The 21,748-nt window shown below is 34.8% G+C and overlaps 1 protein-coding gene and 1 long non-coding RNA gene across 6 annotated transcripts in view; one reads left to right on the top strand and one right to left on the bottom strand.

Moving 5' to 3' along the window:
- The window catches only part of LOC139362723 (uncharacterized), a 131,788-nt gene extending 114,359 nt beyond the window's left edge, over nt 1-17,429 (bottom strand). The window contains exon 1 of the long non-coding RNA XR_011621938.1: nt 17,192-17,429. This is a non-coding gene — a long non-coding RNA (uncharacterized lncRNA). The remainder of the gene's footprint in view (nt 1-17,191) is intronic.
- The window catches only part of LOC105471325 (cholinergic receptor muscarinic 2), a 154,944-nt gene that overhangs the window by 22,842 nt on the left and 110,354 nt on the right, over nt 1-21,748 (top strand). The gene's annotated exons all lie outside the window — the stretch shown is intronic.

Here is a 21,748-nt window from a genome sequence, read left to right as displayed (position 1 = left end):
CCCATCCAAATGCCACAGTGAATTTAGTTGCCTTGTCTCTTTCATGAGGCTCCTGGATACTATGACAATTTCTCAGACTTTCCTTGTTTTTGGTGACTTTGACTGCTTTGAGGAGTTCTGGCAAGAGGTTTTGAAGAATGTTCTTAAATTTTGGTTTGTCTGATGTTTTACTCTGGTTAGAATGGGGTGATAGGGTTTGGGGGATGAGGACCACAGAAGATCAAGGGTACATGCTATCAACATGACTTATCACTGATGATGTTAAGCTTGATCATCAGCTTATCTGGTCAAGATAGCATTTGCTGTGACTCACATTTGATTTCTTTATCACACCCTTTTAAAGGCCTTCAATGCATAATCTGGAACTTCTCACCTCCCCAGTCTCATCTTGAACTGCTGTCTGCTTCAGTCAGGGTTTAGCTACACTTGTTTGCCTTTATGTTTCTTGGACATAACAGGCCCTTTTCTGCCTTAAGGCTTCTGCTTAGAGTATATACCCTATATTTTTCCTTTTATATTAGCATTTCATCCAGCCACTTCCCCATGCTTAGCATAACCAGCATCTTATTATTATTCAGTCTGATGATCTACCACTCCTCTGAAGTCCTTTCCCTGTGAATCCAGTCTGAAATACTGTCTTTGATTTAGGAGCCATCTCAGCACCTTGTCTGTTTCCTTCCTAGAATTTAATACAGTAATTTATCCAACTTTTACTTTATGTTTTTGATATCTCAGGAGAAGGCAGAAACAACAGCTGTCTAATTTACCCCTGGGGCCTAGAACAGTATCTGTTACATAATAGGTATTAACATTGGTTGAGTGGATGGACCAATCACAGTATCTCAGATAAAAAGCAAGCTCGAATTTGAAAAACAAGGAAAGAGGTGCTTACACTGGATATTTATGATGATAATTTCTATTTAGGGAAATCCTTTTTGCCAAAATTATTGAAGTTGGTGAATTGTGCTTCCTTTATTTAACATCAGTTATTTTTCTTGCTTTGGTTGATACATGAATTGAGAATAAACTTTAAGACGATAGAAAGAACAAAATTTATTTTCTGTGACACACAAAGGAAAGCCATTCTATAATTTTTCAATGAGTTTGCATTGGTCCCAGTTACCTTCTCTGGATTATCATACTTGGTGGTCTCTGGACATATAGATAGTGCAAACCAGTATACAAAGCTCAAAGACAAGAAAAAAATGATGATTCACGGGATGAACAGAATGATGTTGATTCTAAGTCTAAAAACAACCAAAGCAAACAAACAAGTGTTAATGAGTTCATTTGGGCCCAAGTATGACAAAGGCCTAAGTACTAAGAAAAAGAAAGGTTACACATATTGAAAGATGTCTAAAAATGATACCAAGGAAGAAAAAATGATAACGTGCTCTTATTAAAGTTTTTTTTCTTTTTTTTTTGATACAGAGTCTTGCTCTGTTGCCCAGGCTGGAGTGCAGTGGCACAATCTTGGCTCACTGCAGCCTCTGCCCTCTGGGTTCCATCGATTCTCCTGCCTCAGCCTCCTGGGTAGCTGGGATTACAGGCGCATGCCACGACACCCAGCTAATTTTTGTATTTTTAGTAGAGACGGGGTTTCACCATGTTGGCCAGGCTGGTCTCCAACTCCTGACCTCAGGTATCCCAAAGTGCTGGGACTACAGGCATGAGCCACCACATCCAGCCCTACTAAAATTCTTTACAGTGAGGTTAGATTAAGAGTGCAGGTCTCTTCTTTTCTGTATCCTCTCTTCTCTTGTTCTCTCTCTCTTGTTCTCTCTTCTTAAAGAGAAATGTTTCTCTCTCTTGTTCTTCTCACTTCTTAAAGCTGCCATTCCACTAAGGATATGAAGTTGCCAGCAGACTTCTGGGAATAGACTGCTCCTTTGCTCACTACCCGCTTCCTGTCTTAGCTCCATCCTTCCTTACTCTACCAGCCATGGTACCCAAATTTTCCCTAATCCGGTGGTCTTTGTGGGCCTGCTTCCTTTTAGTTTGGGGAGGGGAACAGCAAGATTTATCTGAGGGGGCAGGAAGTAAGTGTCACCCTTCCATGATGCCCCAGCACATCTGGAAAGACTCACTGGAATAGTCAATGGCCTAAATTAAAATAATCTTCGCAGAGGTTGATAATAATGACATAGTCGAGATAAATGGTACAAATTCTTTCTTTCCTTTTACCATTGGCACACCACTGAGGCCTCTGAATCACCCTCTGATGGTTATCTAAGATAACTTCCCCCCAATAGATTGCTCTCTGATAGGATTTTGACTTCATTAAGACGTTGTACCTCATAGCCAAAATCTCCGAGGCCACTGGAGATCATGGTTCCTGGCTTCAACCTTGAAGCCAGGTTGGTGGACCTCTGCCGTCCTTCAGTCTTCCATAGAAGGTGTAGGCATTTCAAGGAAGCCTTTTACCTGATTATGTAACCAGCTCAGCTTAATTTCTAAGTGTTATTATGCTGATATACCACCTTCTTACATGAGCAAAACAGGAGATGTGTAGAGGGGCTGTGAAGACATGGAAGCTCTACCCTCTCTGAATAAAAGATGACAGATAGGGAGCAAAGGAATACATAAAAAGATTATAAATGAATACCGGGCCTGAAACATTCATCTCCTCAAATAATCCTCATATTTTATTTTGCCCTTCGTTCTATGTCTTCAATTTCTTTTTCTAGCTTTATGCTTCCTCTTCTCTTGGCTTTTAGTCAAAACATTATGCATGTTTTCTCACCCTAAAATCCTAGTATTATTCACCAAAATCCTTTCTGATTCTTCTTAATCCTATCATCATCAAACTATCTTCAGCTTGGAGGTGATATCCCTGCATATTAATCAACATATAAAACCATGGGAGATTGTAAAGTACTTTAGGATGATAAAAACAAAAGCGTCTGATCTCGAAATGTCCTCTCAGACCACTCTATGCATAGATTGTTACAAATGATAAATCATCACTATCATAATGGATATATAAAGGGTGACATATGAACAAAACCAATCCAAAATTCCACATAGAAAATGTAATACTGGTTATCATTTTGAAGAAAATATGGCAAATTGTCACTTTATAATTTCTAGAATGCTAGATCTATTTTTCAGTTTTTTTTTTTTTTTGAGATGGGAGTCTTGCTTTGTCACCCAGGCTGGACTGCAGTGGTACGATCTGGGCTCACTGCAACCTCTGCCTCCCAGGTTCCAGCAATTAATTCACCTGCCTCAGCCTCCCGAGTAGGTGAGATTACAGGCACATGCCACCAGGCCTGACTAATTTTTGTATTTTTAGTGGACACGGGGTTTTACCATATTGGTCAGGTTGGTCTCGAACTCCTGACCTCAGTTGATCCACCTTCCTCGGCCTCCCAAAGTGCTGGGATTACAGGTGTGACCTACCATGCCCAGCCTCTATTTTTAAAATTTTTAAAAGCTATGTACATTTATTTTTCAATCAGTAAAAAGAAGTTCGTAATGGTTTTTAAAAATATAAACAATATGTATACTATTAAATTTTGTAAGTGTCCAACACTTAGCTATGGTCATCCATCCATCCTCAGGAATTCACAAAAAGTAGTATTTCTTCAACAGGTCCTGATTGCCATTGTTGTCAGGTAGGGACATAAAATTAACAAACAGAGGCTGTCATTGAATAGGCCTTAGTTTGCACTTCAGTTTGCTTAAGAGGTTTTTTATTTGTTTCTTGTTTCTTTCCCTCCGAGTCAGCATTCTACAACCCAAAGTATTTTGGAGCACCTATGCATAGCTTTGCATGCTGAAGTTAGAAAATTTTTCTAGGGTTAGCAAAGAAAATGTGGCAGAATATTTTATCTGCATGAATTCAAATATTCTTTAAAATAATAAAATATTTTTAATGTTTTATAGTCATACAAAATATTTTCATAATATTAGTCTTTCTTTAATCTGTGTAGAAATACAGAACTGTGTGCTTCAAATAAGTCTCATTTCCAATTTGATAACATTTATGTGTGTCCTATAATGCATAATTTGAGTATGTATAAGGAGAATCTAAATATCTAGAAATACAAAGCTCTGCTTCTAGGTATGTGAAATTTGATGCTTCAGACTATCAGCGAGATCAATGAATTTGATACATTGATCAACTCCTCTGCCAGGGAGCTTGGGATATATTTGGTGTGTGCTGGACTGGGGAGACCTTCTAAGCACATTTCTGTGTTCATGTTCTTGAACATACTATTTACATTAAATATTTTATGCTTCTTATAGTCAAGGACTTTGATAGTGTTATACAGACTTGTTTTTCAATTTTATTTGCATATAATGCAAAAAGGAAATGAAAGCATTTGAACAATGTGAAAAATTGACTTTACTTTTTTTTCTAAAAGATAATAATAATAATAGTAGACTTGTTCAGAGAGAGCATCACATTCATCTGGGCTTCAGTCTCCTCATCTGAAAATGAGGGGGTAGGAGTAGATAATCTTTGAAAAATCTATGAGATGAAATTCATCAGAGGCATTTGTAAAGTCAGTATCAGTTTCCTGTTACAAAGAAAAGCCCTGTCCCACAAAGTTCTAATTTCTCAATGGACTGTGAAAGGTTAGAGTAAATATTGTTTTCCTGAATTCCCAGGGGTCTAGAACAACATTAAATGAAATCTTCCAGTGTATCTAGGGGCAACATTGTTTTCCTTATGCTGAAGGAGTCTTTCCTAGTTGGAATGTAGTAATCTCTGGCTGGATGATCATTGACTAAATCGTAAGGCCATTCAACCCAGAGAGAAGTAAGCCTCCGGTGCTTTTGGATATAGTAATTCTACCTTGCTTTGTGTGTGTGTGTCTGTGTGTGTGTGTTTTTTTTCACATGTGCACTCATATTTGTGTATTCAGAGTGAGTCTAACTAAAAATGAAACATCTTTCATGACCCTAAATAACACCTTTAAGGCCATGCAATCTCAGCCGAGGCTAAAGAATCACAAGAGGGGAGAATATGATATGTTTGCCAAATTAAAATAGTTGATCATGACTCAAGTAAAGAAAGATAGGGGGAGGGTGGTGGAGATGTGGCTGCATACATTGGCAATGACAAATTCTTGAAAGCCTTGGATACTACTTTAATAAAGTTGAGGTTAGGAAAGTGAAACGTCATTAAAGAGCTCATCAAAACAGAGATATGATTTATTTGTTTTTCTCTAAAATGACACTGCTTGAGGCATTTAAAATTATCTGGAAAGAGGGAAGACTGACAAGAAGAAGTCACGATGAGTAACTGAGGTACGACAAGGTGATGGCTTCCAAAGTTAATGTCAGTGTGGTAGGCAAGGAGAGGATGGAGTAGATAAATATTAAAGAGCAGAATGGATTGGTCTGTTTGGTTGAGTATGTGTGGTGGTGGCAGTCCGTTGGCCAAAAAGAAAAAAAAAAAGGAGAAGACATGGAGAGAAGTTAGGTTTCTAGGGTAGGCAATTAGGAAGATGTAAATGGTACAGGTGTCATGAGAGGGATGATTAGTTTTATTGTGAACATTTGTGTTTGAGGAAGCCAATGCATATCGAAGAGGAGAATTAGGGTAAGTTATTGGAGATGCAAGTCTTAATAGAGATCTGCACTAAAAAAAATTCATTTAGAAGTTATCAGTATATTAATCACAAACTGCTATTGCATATGTACATTTAGAAATAAACAGTTTACTTTCTTTTTTAAATTTTTTTCTTTTTTATTTATTATTTTTTAATTATTATTATACTTTAAGTTCTAGGGTACATGTGCATAACGTGCAGGTTTGTTACATATGTATACTTATGCCATGTTGGTGTGCTGCACCCATCAACTCGTCAGCACCCATCAACTCGTCATTTGCATCAGGTATAACTCCCAAAGCAATCCCTCCCCCCTCCCCCCTCCCCCCCTCCCCATGATAGGCCCCGGTGTGTGATGTTCCCCTTCCCAAGTCCAAGTGATCTCATTTTCAGTTCCCACCTATGAGTGAGAACATGCGGTGTTTGGTTTTCTGTTCTTGTGATAGTTTGCTAAGAATGATGGATACTTGTTCCCATCACAATGGTTCTCATGCTTTATCCTTTTGGAAAATAAAAGTTCCTAGTGACAAAGGCAGATTTGCAATATATGAGCTCCTGAAATCAGCATTAATCATTTTTCTTAATTGAAAATAGTTTATCTTTTATTAATTTCCCCACTTCTTGTTTTCTGTCTTTGTTTTTTGAATACCATAGGTGTAACTCAAGAGTATTATTAAAGGGTGGTGGATTGCACCATTATTCAAGCCATTTTTAGCAAGCATTAACAACAGTCATGGGAAAAGAAGACAGATATTTTGTGGTATTTCATAGGGAGAGCTCATATTTGCATATCTGCATATCTTCATTTTCACTTTTGTGTAAGTCTAGCCGTTTCATTTTTGTTCATAATTTATGTCTCTCATTGTGATTTTTTTACATTTCTTTAAAAAAACAAAAATGCTGACAGAAAGAAAATAAAATTCTAAATGTCATCTCTATCCTAATCAACATCTAATCTCTATGCCCATTTCTGTAGTGTAATCACAAAGATCAGCTTACACTGAGATACACATTCCTCTCTTAAACACTTTGAGATTGCTCCTGATACCAGTAATGGCCACACAGTGATGGCAATATGTATATCCCAAGTAATCTTACTTCCGGTTATTAGAAACTTTAGCTGATGAGTGGAAAATGAATTTAACAGAAAAACAGAGGGTTCATTTACAATTAACATTGGAAATTATAAAATAGTTTTATGTATTTCTCATAGTCCATATAAATGGTTTTTGAAATGCTTATCTGATAAGTTCATGTTAGCTTATATACTTTGGGAATTAAAAATAAAAACTTAGTTGTTAAACAATCTTATTGTAGGGTTAAATCTAGAAAATACTCTTAATCTGATCATAGGCTATGCCCAGTGACAAGCCCTAAATACAAGTAGCAGAAGAAATTGTTTAGGCTGTAGCAATAACCCATTTTTTGGTACATGGAATTTATCATTCATACAGTTAATTATTGCACATTGTTAAGTCTCTAAGACTGCGAATTGACTATTCAATGGCATGCCTGTATGTATGTGTGTTTTCGTGTGTGTGTGTGTGTCTGTGTCTGTGTGTGTTTAATAGATTATGCAGAGACCTGACTTGACTCTGTGAGAGAGAATGACACTAATAGTTCTATGATGAATTCACTTTCAAGGTTAGAGAAAGAAGTTGCTGACCAGAAATGATAAGCCATATTCTGGTATATAGAAAGTAGGGTAAAAGATTTGCTCAATGTACACTAAGTGAAGTTGATCATGAAAGTAAACAAATGATGCTGTAATGGCCACACAAAGTAGTGTATCAAAAGAGTAAAACAAACACTGTTTTTTATTTGTTGAAGAAACCAAGCACTATCAAGATGGATGAAATAATGAGAGATTTCAAGGAGTCTTAAATATGGTTTCTAACATAATATCATACATACAACACTGACCGAAGAATAGACTATACTAAGTAATTAATCTGTTAATTTATATAGGAAGCAAATTTTAGGTGCTGTAAATTGAGTTGGTTGATTTATGGTTTATGATGACTTTGTAGTGGTAGACAAATTCAAAGTATTATAGTTGTTCTTATGAAGCTTATCCCAAATAAATATTGCATACTTGTAAATTTCAAAATATTGATTATGTTCCCAGTAATCTCCCATACTTTACAATCTGTGTAATTTTAATACTGAGCTAGTGGGAAAGTCCCTTGCTCTAAAATAAAATGAACACTTTTATTTTGGAAGTGTTCTTGTACATATGTTGCAGTAATTTATTATTCAAAAAGGGCTCTTTCTGTCTGGAAATTTCATCATTTAGCAAACTAAAAATGATCCCACATTGGGTACCCTGAGAGATCTTCCTGTTATAGCAATGACCACAAGTGAATGCTCATCCAAGTAAAAATGTGAATAATTGTTTTTTCTCCAAAGAAGAGTTTGAGTTTTTATATAGGAGCTATCAGGTAATTCTTACCAGTTTGCGTGATCTCCATCTATTAGCCAAATGAGATAAACTATATGAAAATTTGTCTAAGGTATGTCATATCTTTGCACATCTGTTGGTTAAGAAGTGTGATGCTTAAGTGTAATTCATGTCACGTTGAGTCAGAAAATATGTCATTCAATCAAAATTAAGAAAACAAGGAGGCATTAATAAAAGATACAGGAGGAATATTCCACCACTCTCTTTAGAAACAATGTAGCAGAAATATACAGAGAATATTAAATCCTGCATACTCCTTCCTAATGTGTTTATATGTATTATAAAATGTAGGATGTAGTAATCCATGTCTTATTTTACAGTGTTCCTTGAACTCAATGACTTGGTTTTGAGGAAATCAGGATCTTATTCAGAGCTAATATTTGGGAGGAAAGATACAAACAGGAGTTATGGGTTAGGTGACAAACCATAGATATGAGTATGCTTCATAGTTTAAAAAGTTTGTTTCATGCAAATACCTCTAGCAAATTCCTGGGGGAAAAATCAGTACTGAAAATTGTCTGATCTAGAAGAATAATCTTCTCTAAACAAGAGTTCTTAGTTTTTATCATTGCCATTATTTTTCTTTTTAATTTACCCGGAGGCATTGAAGAGTGTATAAATAAGTAAAAACAAACACAGACACCTAGTGAGCCATGATTTTGTTTGCATGAATTAAAAGGAGAAATGCAATTCCATCAGAACAAAAGACAGGCTTATTTCTTATACCATCATCACCACCAACAGTGAGTGATACGTTCCCCGTCCCTTGGCTCTGAGTCAGAGAGCAGGCTAATGAGGACATTGAAGATACTAGTGAAAGGAAACAAAGATCCTTAAACAGGTCCTAGGACTAACCTAAATGTTTTGCAGCCAAGTTAACTATTTCTTTTTTTTTTTTTTTTTTAGTATTCTACCACATTACTAGACTTAGCCATAGGGAGAAGTACAATCAGACTGATTTTGCCCTGTTTGTAATTTTGAGCAAGAGGCTGCGTTGAAAACTAACAGAATGGAGCCTTAGTTTGGAGCAGTGGCATCTGATGGATTTGATCACAGGCTTACTTCAGTTTGGGTTCTCCCAGAAACAAGGCTCACTTCTACTTGTGAAGTGTGGGGTGCCATCTAGAAAGGAGAGGATGTGAAAAGGGAAGAAGAGGCTGCTAGTAAAAAGGTTTCTATTAAGCTGGGCACCTCAGAGGAGACTGGAGCTTACACACATAAGGCATTCTAAGAAATGGTACAGAATTGCTATTCTCATAATTATCTTGCCAACTGCTAAATAATCACTTTTTAAAGAATTGTTATTTAAAGGCTGCTCCTAGGGGCTGTAAATACCTGAGGCATTTTTAGTTTTCCATATGTGCAGGGTGAGCAGAGTGGCCTTCCTAGGTTTCTGAAAAAGCCCCCAGACACAGAGAAGCAGACAATGGCATACAGATGTCAGCAGGGGAACACTGAAAGACCTGAATGATATGGGTGGGGTACCAAGAATGTGAGCTACGCACCTCTATTCATAACAGAATTTTGAGCCCCAATCAAGGCATGCAGATATACTTACTTATAAATTACATAAAGAGATCATTTTTTCCATGATTATGTATGTTATAGTACGTACATAAAAAATTCTTTTAGAGAATGATACAAAAGTAATTGAGAACAGAGTTTCTAATACTTTCCTCCTGCAAGACAGTAGTGTCCTGTACAGCCCCTGGAGCGTGGGCACCCCCAATATGGAAATCAGTGCCCTGGGAAAGCAAGAATTCCATTTCCAAGATCCAGGCATGTAAGAATTATGTGAAATTAAATATGTAGACTTGTGACTTTTGGTTCCTGGAAAAGCAGAAAGGTCCAGTGGGTTGGCTGCAGTTCCAGCTCCATTCCAGCTAGAAACGAATTGAGGCAGTTCAGATTCACAGGCACTTGCGGGGCAAGTTTTCAGTGTCACTGTGGCTTTACCATATAGGCAAATTTGAAAACAGACACACTAAATACTGACTACAAGAGAAGAAAAATGTGTATTTATTCATCCAACACACATTTATTTAGCATCTATAATGTGCTGTGCCCTGACCTATAGTGACCCAAACAGATTAGCAGATCTCACCCGATCTTGTAGTGCAGTGATTTGAATAGCAATGATCTTTGGATCCTAAGCAACTCAGTTTGGCCATTGCCTGCTGTCATTTTTTCCCCATTTACATTGTTATTTTTTGAGAACATGCAGATGATTTTTGACCCATTTGTTGTAAGAACCTAGCCTCATGATCAGTTGCATTTACAAAACAACAATATTGATAATTTCATAAATGTGTAAGATTTACAGCATACAAAGAACTGTACAGCATACTTTGTACAGCATACAAAGCACACACATCTTATGCATAACTCACAAAACCTCGTAATTATTTCCCAATAATACAGGAGAATCATGGACTCGAGGGTTAACCTCCAAGATGCTGTTGGTGGTAAATTGTTAGAGCCCTGAGATGTGACTTAAATTTAGGTTTTCTGACAGAGGTTTGTTGCTCGTCTCTACGCTAATCCATTACGCAGCCAGGCAGGAAGAACTGTCAGTAGATTCTGATCAATTTATCTTTCTATAATAAAATGATAAACTTAGTTAAGCTGGATTAGATAAGTGAAGGGTTGTTTCTAACACTTCAGCCTCCCCTTAGCTTCTTCTTTGGCTTTCATTAGGCTCCATCAAAGCCTACTCTCAAAACAAAATATAAAAATCATTGTTAACTACTAACATTGATTCCGTGATCTTCCTTTTAAACTCATCATCTATCTATCTGTCCATCCATCCATCCATTCATCCATCTATCCACCTAGCTAACCTTCTATTTTTTTGTAGTCAGTTGTCAGTTATTAAGATAATCAGAATTGCTTTCCGAATTAATAATTGGTATAAATTTCAGAAGAGTTTGAATTTAGGTGGCAAATTCATAATAAGTGAGAAGGTAAGCTATAGCATCCTCTGATAATGTGTGCAGTTTACTTTTTATCTGTCTCTCTCTAATTGAAAACTAACAAATATAGCTCCAATTAAATGCATCTAAAAATTGGAAGCAGGTGGGATAGGGTATTAAACACAATCCTCACCGGCTCTTATGAACTCATACCATAAGCAGCCACTTTCTTTCTCGAGCAAACTATAGTGAGAATGAATCATCTTAGATTGAGAAGGGATTAGGATGACCCTGAATGGAATGGGCAAATCATTAACAGCTAGGCCCTTAGAATTTGGTTGCAGTCCCAAACCCAGGTCAGTTTTTAAACATGGCTATTAGCCAAGTATCCTTTCTCCACCATACAATAATAGATAACAACCTTAATAAGATGTGTAGACATTAAACTTTGAAATTCCACAGTAAGATGTAAATATTTGCTCAATCAAGTACAATTTAATATGTTTGTTATACAGCAACTGTAGAGCACAGAAATTTGTACTCTTTGGACGTTAATGATAAGGTACATATTATTTGCAAGTTTTTGTTTGTTTCCGTGTTCAGTTTTTCTTTATCAAAGAAACAAAGTTTCTCAGCCTGGGATTAACCTGGAGTCTGGAAAGCATACATTTATGGCCAGCAACTTTAAACAGTAGGCCAGAAATGGGAAATGAATGAAAGAAATTCTGACAGAGAAGACAAAGAACAGAAACTCATTTGGGCTAGTGTAGGTGTAGGTTTTTTATTCTTCAACCAACGGTGGTGAAGAGGATCTCCCTTCACTTTATGGAGGCCTTGCTGGTTTGGAAAGTTCATTGTTCGACACCATGGATCTCCAGGTGGGTCAAGTTTAGAGATGCACCAACCTGGAGGACTCCATGCTGTTGAGCTGTTCACAAGCAGCGGACACTTCCAACTACATCTTCCCAAGAACAAAATGGGTGTCTTCTATAGTGTATGTGCAAATCTCCTTCAAAATGAAATGTTACTCTTCCTGCTTTCAAAAATGGGAACAAAATTCACACCTCTGCATCCAAATTTTTGTTATTTTTGTGGATATTGTTAGAGCCGGTGTCACAATGTAATCTATTAGGATGAAAATAAGTATTCAAAGACTTCTCTTTTAAAAAGCTGATTAGAAATGATAGAATTATAAGTAAAATATTTGTTTGTGAATTTTAATTATGTACAGAATGAATTTTAGTAATAGGTGAATCTAGCATATAAGACTGCATTTTTTTCTAAAATTTAAATTTATTAGATTTCTAAAGTTGGTATATCAGCATATTATTCTTAAATAATAAGCCTTTTGTTTTACAATATTTCTCATTTTTTATTTACATCTTTAATTGGCTAAATGTTTTATAATGTTAAATAATAATGCTGAAACGGTCATTCTTGTGATGTTTTAATAACTCTACTAGCATTTTAACAGTGACATGGCCTTGGGGTTTGGTTTAAAGTAGGTGTTGAACATGATATTAAGGAGTTGACCTTTATCAAAGTTTTATTTTTAATGTGTTGGAATTATCATATATATGCTTTCTTATTCAGACTGTGTGAAGCGCCATATTATTTGTTTTCCTGATACTAATACATTTCTAAATCCAATGGTTTTAATTGTCATGATATGTTACTCTTTTAATGTACTATTGAATTCCATTTGCTACCATTTTACTAAAGCATTTTGCAGCTATATTCGCAAGTGAAATTGAGTTAAAACTTTGTTTTTTTAATTTGTGAGTTATATTTGGCTGAAATTTGTTTCATAATCACTTGATTATATAAAACAAATTGGTAGCTTCCCCTTTATCCTTATCCTGTTGAAAATTTTACATAGAACAATGATCAAGTCTCTAAATGTTTGAATGACCCTTCCTGGAAAACTTCTGGCAAAAAGCTCAAATCATTTTTTACCAAAGTTTTAAAAATTATTTATAACATTTTTCTAAGTCATTTGCCTATTCACATTTTATACATCTCTACTGATTAATTTTATTAAATTATAGATGGCTATCATTATCTATTTAAGAAAAATGCTTGTAGTATTTATCAAATAATTGTGCATATGATTCTGTTAAAATAATTATTCTTCAAATTTATCTTTCTTTCCTTTTTCCCAATATTACATGTTTTTCTCACGCTTTTTTGCCAGAGTTTTGTGACTTTTAATTTTTTAACTCTATTTTTGATTTTTATAATTTATTACTTATCTTACTCTAGTAGTTACCTCTTTTTAATTCTGCAGAGATTTTTGTTTCCCTTTTGAAAATAATTTCTTGAGTTGAAAGCTTAGTTTCTTCTTCTACATTATAAAATGTTGATACTTCTTCTTTAATATTGGGAACATTTTATGGCTGTGAATTTGTTTCTGACAACTGCTTTAGTTTCATCTAAATGTTTAAAGTATAGCCTGGTTACACTAAGGGAGCACAGGCTTACTGCTTTTCAGTCTTTTGGCAAGACCAGGTGAAAAAGCATGGGTTTAGAATCAAGGAGCTTAGGTTTGAATTCTGACGGTGTCACACATGTTGTGAGAGGGACTTTAACTCACTACACTTCTGTATCTGTAATTTAGAGTGAGTATATTTACATTATAGTGCTTTGTAAGATTAAATGAGATAATGTTTGTAAGTGTATAGTACCATGATAGCAAAATCAAATGTTCAACATAAATAGTAATGTTGGTTGAAAATTATAGTTAGGCTTGTTCTTTTTTGTATAATAATTTTAATTTTTAAAATCTGAAGTGCTAGACATTTGCTGCTTTTGTTATTTCAAATTGTCTTACAAATTTCTAATTTTATTGTATTTTGCCCAAAGAGTATGGTCTCAGAATGTCTATATTTTTGGAATTTTCTCAGCTTTTCAGTTTTTGAGTTGTTTGGATAACTGAAGATCATTTTCTTTGTTGAAAAGGGGCAAGATATACACACACATGCACACAAAATGCACTCGTGTTTTATTTGTATTTATTTCCCATATTCATTATATTATTGATTTATTTTTGTTCTTATTTTTTAAAAGAAATCTACCTGATTTGTAGCTGTATTTGCATTTTTACACCTATTGTGTTTGAATCAAATTCTGTTGGTTTTTAAACATATTTTGAATTTTATACATAACTAAACTATTTTTCTCTGTTCTGTCCAATACACTTTGCTTGTAATTCTAGTTTATCTGAAACTAATATTGCTGCTTCCTATTTCCTCCATTTTAGTTTGCCTAAAAAACATTTGTCATCATTTTATTTTTAAGCTGTGCCATTTTATTCAGATCAATCCCCTTTAAGTATTTTGTAATTAGAATTTATTTTGATCTTCCAGTCTCTGCTTTTAAATTGGTAGTTTAATTCTCTCATATTTTCTCTTCTTTTTTTTCCTGATTTTACTACTTTTACTTCCCTTATGTTTCAATATTTTCTCCATCATATTTTTCAACTTTCTCAAAATATTGATTGGGAGAATATCTACCTACACATATTTTTAAATTTAATTGCTTCTTAGTTTTACTTTGGAAAACTATATTTTATCATTCTATATTTTTTCTGGAAATTATCAAAGCCAAGACCAAAATGTTATTTTTTTTTAAATTAGCATTTGTTTATTTCACACTCAGTTTCAGATCTTTGGTAATATTGTGTAGAGATTTAGTGTCAAATTACTACTATATAAAAATTTTTGTTATATATAAAGTTTTGTATATATGTAACAAAATTTACAATATGTATATATATGTGTATATATATACACAAGTTTTGTGTGTATATACGTGCGTATATACACAGATGTTTTGTGTGTATATACGTGCATATATACACACGTTTTGTGTATGTATATATGTGTGTGTATATATACACACACATATGGTTTGTGTGCATATATATACACACATATATATGGTTTGTATGTATGTACATATTATACATATATGTGTGTGATTAAATAATTAAAAATACTGGAATAAAAACAAATGTGTGTGTGTGCGCACACACATATATATGGTTTGTATATATATGTATATATTATACATATATACACACACACATACACATATACACACACACACATACACATATACACACACACATTTGGTTTTTATTCCAATATTTTAAATCATTTGCCTTATACTGTAGAACCATTTCTTTGCTACCATTTGTTTCAGTGGTTTATATGAGTCCTTATATAGCAGAATATATTTATAATTTTTTTTCTAATTCAGTTTCTTGAACAATTATTTAACACTTAGTTTCGTTTTAATAAACTGAATTTTTCTGAGCCAATGCATATCTATGTATATATTTCTATTGCTTTCACATATGAAGGTCAGTGGTCACTTTAAGGTCAGTGGTCCCCAACATTTTTGGCACCAGAGACCAGTTTCCCAGAAGACAATTTTTCCAGAAACCTGGGTTGGGGACAGAGGGTTTGGGGAAGATTCAAGGGCATTACATTTATTTTGCCCTTTTATTTTATATTACATTGTAATATATAATGAAATAATTATACAATTCACCATAATGTAGAATCAGTGGGAGTCCTGAGCTTGTTTTTCTGCAACTAGATGAACCCATCTGGGGGTGATGGGAGACAATGACAGATCATCAGGCATTAGATTCTCGTAAGGAGCACACAACCTAGATCTCTCACATGTGCAGCTCACAGTAGGGTTTGTGCTTCTATGATAATCTAATGCCATCGCTGATCTAACAGGAGGTGGAGCTCAGGCAGTAATGCAAGTGATGGGCAGTGGCTGTAAATACAGATGAAGCTTCGTTTGCTGTCACTCACCTACTGCTTTGTGGCCTGTTTCCTATCAGGCCATAAACTAGTATTGGTCTGTGGCCCAGGGTTGAAGACCCCTGCTTCAGATGACTATAAAAATCTTGAATTCAAAACTTTCTGTGCTTCAAGACTGTAAGTGAGTCTTGGCCAGTTCATTAAAGTGAAGGCAGGAACAACAGTTGCTTGACCTTCTCTCTGGCCATAAACTGGAATGGTTTGTCTTGATGGAACCTGAGAACTCATCACTCAACTGAATGGATGTTTGTGAGAAATAGTCTAAGCTCTTCACTTTGTTATTCAGATTATCAAGAAGCACCAAATCAGGAATGTTCTAGTTAGTTCAAGTGATGTTTTTTATTTCTAAATTTCACCTTGAATCTCCAAATTTTTCATATCTAGGAACCATGAAATTGAAAGTGCCCCATTATGCTTCTCTCTTGAGCCTAGGGGCAGCTTATGTAATATGCTTCTGTTTTGTACGCTGTCTCAGCCAAATGTACTTACAAAATAGGCATTACCAGGTCAAAGAATACAAAAGAAGTTTCAACAAAAAAAATCCTTATTCCTGTATTTTCTCAAGTTTTGCAAAACTTTCTTTGCAACCCGTAAGTTCTCTCTCCCCAGACTATGAAGCTGCCAACAGAGATTCAAGAAAGGGAGAGCAGAACTCACCACGTTCTCTGACCCAAAGCAGGGGATATTCCATCTCCTACCTCACTTTTCTTGTTTCTATGACCAGTACCATTCTGCCTTTCCAAAGTGATGCTTCTCCATTCCTCCCTAAGGAATAATGACTTGACTTCTTTTGAGATGTCATGAAAGATTGGCAAAGGAATAAATTGAGTTTATGCTTGAAGTATGACTATCAATTTATTGATGGGAAGTGGAGAAAAGGGCCTTCTACACATAGAGAATAATAAAAATCATACCCATTACATGTTTAAGGACTTAGTATGCCTGTAATTCTAAGCCCTTTCTAGTTGCTAGCTTATTTAAATCTCAAAAGAGCTATATGAGATTACAATTTAAGATCATCCTTCTATCTTGTACATCCTGCAGAACAGTTTTACGTCATCCTTCTTAAGCAAAATGAGTCTTAAGTAGTTTGCTCAAGGTTAAACACCTAAGAAATGAAAGGAATACTTACAAAGTTCTTATTCTTAATTACTGTGCGATACCACCTCAATACTTTAGCATTAGCATGTTTGGACTAAAGACTGAGTAAGGCAGGGCATAAATAATTGTGTTTATTCATAAACAAATTTATAGTTAGATTACATTATTGCAATACCTCTGTTAATTGAATTTTTAAATATAGACTGTGGTGAAGATTTTATAAGCCTGTAAAGTAGAAAACTGAAGCCACTGGATGATACAGGGGAGGCCACTTTTCTTTATACATTAGGTAGAATCAAGCATTCTCATACTCACTGAATAATTTTATCTCTTCTCTTCCCTCTGACCATATGTTCACAGCCAGTGACTAAGTTTTGAATGATCAGGTATTACTCCTCATTCAAAATGAACAAGCCCATTCAGATTTTCAAAGCCAAATTTCTGACAGAATTAATTTATCTGTAAATTTTAGTTATTCTGTTGATAAGCATCCTGCAAAAGCAAAAAAATCTATTTTCACAATCTGCAAGTTTCCCCTATGTTAGTGAAAGGAAGAGATGAAATAAATATTAGAGAACAGACTTGTAGACTCAAAGCTAAATCTACATCTCTAAAATACAGGTGATATTGCCTTACTATGCACAGAATTTGAAATGCCTAGTCAATCACTAATATTGGCATTGAACGACAGGGAGATTTTTACATTCCTTGGAATTATGAGTTTTTTGTTGTGTTTTCTCAATGTGTTGACGAGTCTTTGCTGTGATTTTATGCTTTCTTTTTTTGTGTGCTAATTATGTGATAATATGTTTCATATGCCGATCAGTCAGGGACATACATGAATCCCACTGGAATTTCATCTCATTGACGTGGGGATTATTCTGGGCTCAATAATTGCTTCCAACTCTTATTATTATTTTATTCTCATAATGGATATTTGTGATAAACAAAAAGGAGAAAATAATAAATGTACTCTGTACTCACAATCTTGTACTCACAGACAATAGTGTTCTCTGACACATACATGGCACATAGAGTTAAATTTATCAAAGCATGTGCCCTTGCATTTTTGGACAGATGGTAAAAGACGACAATATTTACTGATTACTATATGCCAGGTCTAAGCCTTTTAAAGGGTTACTTTATTTAACCTTCATTACAACTTCATGAGTTAGGTAATAATTTTATGTTCACTTTGTAGATGAGGACACTAAGGCAAAAAGAGTTCTGATAACTGTCTCAGGTTCTCACAGCATATGAATATTGGTCCTAGGATTTTAATGCAAAAATTCAGCTTCAGACATCAGGTTAATAATTATGCTAAACTATATCCCAAGAAGACATGCTGTATGTATATCTGTACATGCATACACATACACACATATATGCATACTCTCATGCGCTTCAAGTATGTTTATATAGAGTCTTATATGCAAACCTACCTAACCATATACCTTTAGGTGCACTTCCTTCTTCAATTTACATGCACATGTATACTTATTTCTTATATAACGAACACAAATTTATATAAATATTCATAAAAATACATTTGTAGCAGACCATTTCTTGTCAGAGAAGGACTGACTTTAAGATACTAAAATCATCTTGTACTAGGTCATTCGCAGAGTATCACCAACAATGGGTAAAAAAGTGGTATCGGTTGGATAAATTTTTCCTCCATGATAAAATTGTACATACACATACACCCACCCCACCCACCCCCACACACACCAAACGCTGTTCATATTTAGTAATTGAGTGAGTAGTAGCAAATGCGATTTTTAGCCAAAGTGAGGGGTTGGGCTGGAGCTAGGGCCAGGGAGGCAGGTAATTAGGGAAGAGAGTAAAGACAACATTGTACTCAGATAATTTAGGCAGTTCAAGCAGACAAAAAGATGACTGTTTAGTCACCTCATCTTTAATAGTTAATGCATTGCCAGGTTCCTGATATACAAAGTGTTATTACTTGATAAACTCTCAGCTGATGTTAATTACCTATTATTTGATTAGCATAGTAAACATACAGTACACATATTAATTCTTTTAGTAACATTCTATGTCTGCATGACCCTAGTGTTTCCTTATTTTCAGGGAGTTTGAATTGAAGCCAAGTCATTATTGTTGCAATAAGATGGGTCCTCTGACAGGATTTTGAATCATCTTTCAGAACTTTAAGGCCCTTATATGAAAGCACCAAATGTTTTATTGGCTCAGCTACTACACCTGTCACCTTTGTAAGACGTGAAGACTGCAGATCTCTTTTCATCACTGAGATTCACAGAATAAAGCCTTCCACATTTATTAAGGGAAGACATAAAAGGGAACATGATTGGAGGTGTGCACACACTTGTGCACAGCTAAACCTGCCATCATTCTTTCCCCTCCCACCTTTCAACAGCATGTTGTCTTTGAAAACAGAAATCTGGCTTTCTAAAATCACTGTAGATACTTTTCTGTTTTGTTAGTGATGAGAAGTTTCTAACTCCTGGCTGTATCATTCTTGGGGTTTGGTGTGGTTAATTAAAATTAAGTGTGTGTGTGTGTGTGTGTGAGAGAGAGAGAGAGACAGAGAGAGAGAGAGAGAGAGAGAGAGAGAGAGAGAGAGAGAAACTTGATGCCAAATGAAATCATTCAAATTATAGTCACTCAGTTGTCATTCCAAATGGTGTATTTTAAATTTCCTTGTTGCTTCATATTTTATATGTCCCAATATACAAATTCTTTTGCTAAGAAGTGGAGCTGACATTTCATGGTTTTTGTCACTTACAGAGCAAACTAGCTATTTCTGATCCCTTCCATTCAAATGGGCTTAGCTTAAGAGAAGAAACAGAATGAACAGCCTTACTGTATAATGATCCTAAGTTATTCATTTAGGGAGTAATTTTTTTTTATTCAGCAAACTAAGAGTTGGGTTTCAGCAATGATATGGATAAAAAATAATGTTTTATTACTTCATACAAATAATACCATAACTGAACATGTATTAATAATATCTAGTAATACATCCAGTAAAATATTATCTTAGATTGATAACATCTTAATCATAGCATCAAAAAGAACAAGAAAAATGCAAAGATAACATTTATATAGTGTTTTCTGTGTACTAAGTGCTTGAATAAGTATTTGACAAATCTAACCACTCTAAATTAAATGCCATTATGTTTTCCAATTTACATTTGAGGAAACTAAGGATCAGAATACATATTTAGTAATTTGCCCAATGTCATACAACTAGTTTCTGACAGGGCTGGGACTCAAAGCCATGCTTCTCACCAGCATGCTGTGCTGACTCTAATGTATTTGGAACCTTGGGCTGTATCTTCACGTACATACTGGGTTGGAAGAAGGAGCCACCAAGTGGCAATGACTGCACTTGGTGACAAGAGCACTTAGCAACTAGTCACAACCGAGGTCATTAAAATGTCCTTTAAATGTCTCCATTTAATCCATTTTTCCTTTTTCAAACCTGTTTACATATTGAATTTTCTTCTCTTTTATGTAGGATTTATAATTCAGGTAAATTTGAGTTTTTTATTTCTTTTCTCCTTCATACAGACTATGATATTTTTATAAATGTGGATTACAACAAGCCTTAAGGCAGCTTATTAGATATTGTGTGCAAAGGAGGATCTGCTTTTTCCATTGATTCCATTGAATTCTCAGGCTATCATCCATAAAATTCTTCCATTTTTTTTTTACATATTACAACCATATTTAAAAAGTTATTTCTATGGATAATGCTTTCAAAAAATAAATTAAGAATAATGGGCTAATGGTGATTTCTCATTTTCTTTATAACAATTTTTATTACAATTTTGTCTTTGCAATAAAAAGGTGATTAAAACACAGGTCTTAATTTTTATATCTTCACATGGTTGTCTTTTTATAGGAATTTTTTAATATGATAAAGATAATTAAAAGTTTCTAACCCCTTCTCTTTCAATAGCATTGCGGCTCTCTTTGAGCAAGACATACTTAAACATTTACTTCTAAATATTGCGTGCTGTCAAATAAAATATAATCATTAGAATTTGACTTTTTTCAGCCTTCTATAATTAGTCAATTTAACAAATACTCATTGAGTACCTATCATGAGTTATCTTAAATTATCTGCTGTGGTTCCAAGAGAATGCCCAAGAGAACGTCCTCTTGCTGACCCATGTATATCATAGCAAGAACAAAAATATTTCTCTGAGAGAGAGAAAGATAAATCCCACTTCCTGTCCTGAGAAAACTCAGACCCTGTGCCCTCTTCCTGTCCTTTCACTGCAGTCTCTTCATCACACTTAACAGTACTGTCACTCGATATGGTGGGAACAAATCGTCAGGACATGTAAAAGGCCTCCTCTTTCTTATCTTATCAATGGGTAGCAGAGCCACCGTTTGAACCCAGAACTTCCAGCTCTTGATATTGCTTCTTAGGTGGTAAAAACCTTACCACCTAAAGTACTATTATTTTTGATGAACAGTAAGACTAGGGCCTAAGACACCCTATAGATATCAATTATAAAAAGATAATTAAAATAGATAAATGTTTACCATTCCTAACATAAAGCTGCTATTTGATTTTAAATAAACAAATACCAACATACACAGCATTAATTTATCTAAGCCTTAGTTTCATCCTCTATGAAATGCGGTAATAATGATACACATCTCATAGGGTTGTTATACCAGCTAAGTGAGATAATCTGGTGAAGAGTTGACTGTGATACTTGACACATAAACCTCAGTAAGTGTTATTATGTTAGTATAATTATTGTTTAATTTAGCTCATCACTATTATGTAGAAAAGACAGAAAGAAAACCTAGAATACAAGTGGAAAACTGATTTTTACATGTTATTTCATAGTAAAGAAATTTATAACTACT

Source organism: Macaca nemestrina, chromosome 4 (genome assembly GCF_043159975.1).
Source record: "Macaca nemestrina isolate mMacNem1 chromosome 4, mMacNem.hap1, whole genome shotgun sequence".
NCBI classification, from domain to species: Eukaryota; Metazoa; Chordata; class Mammalia; order Primates; family Cercopithecidae; genus Macaca; species Macaca nemestrina.
Note: the sequence above shows the minus strand (reverse complement) of the source record. Positions and strands in the feature narration are given on the sequence as shown.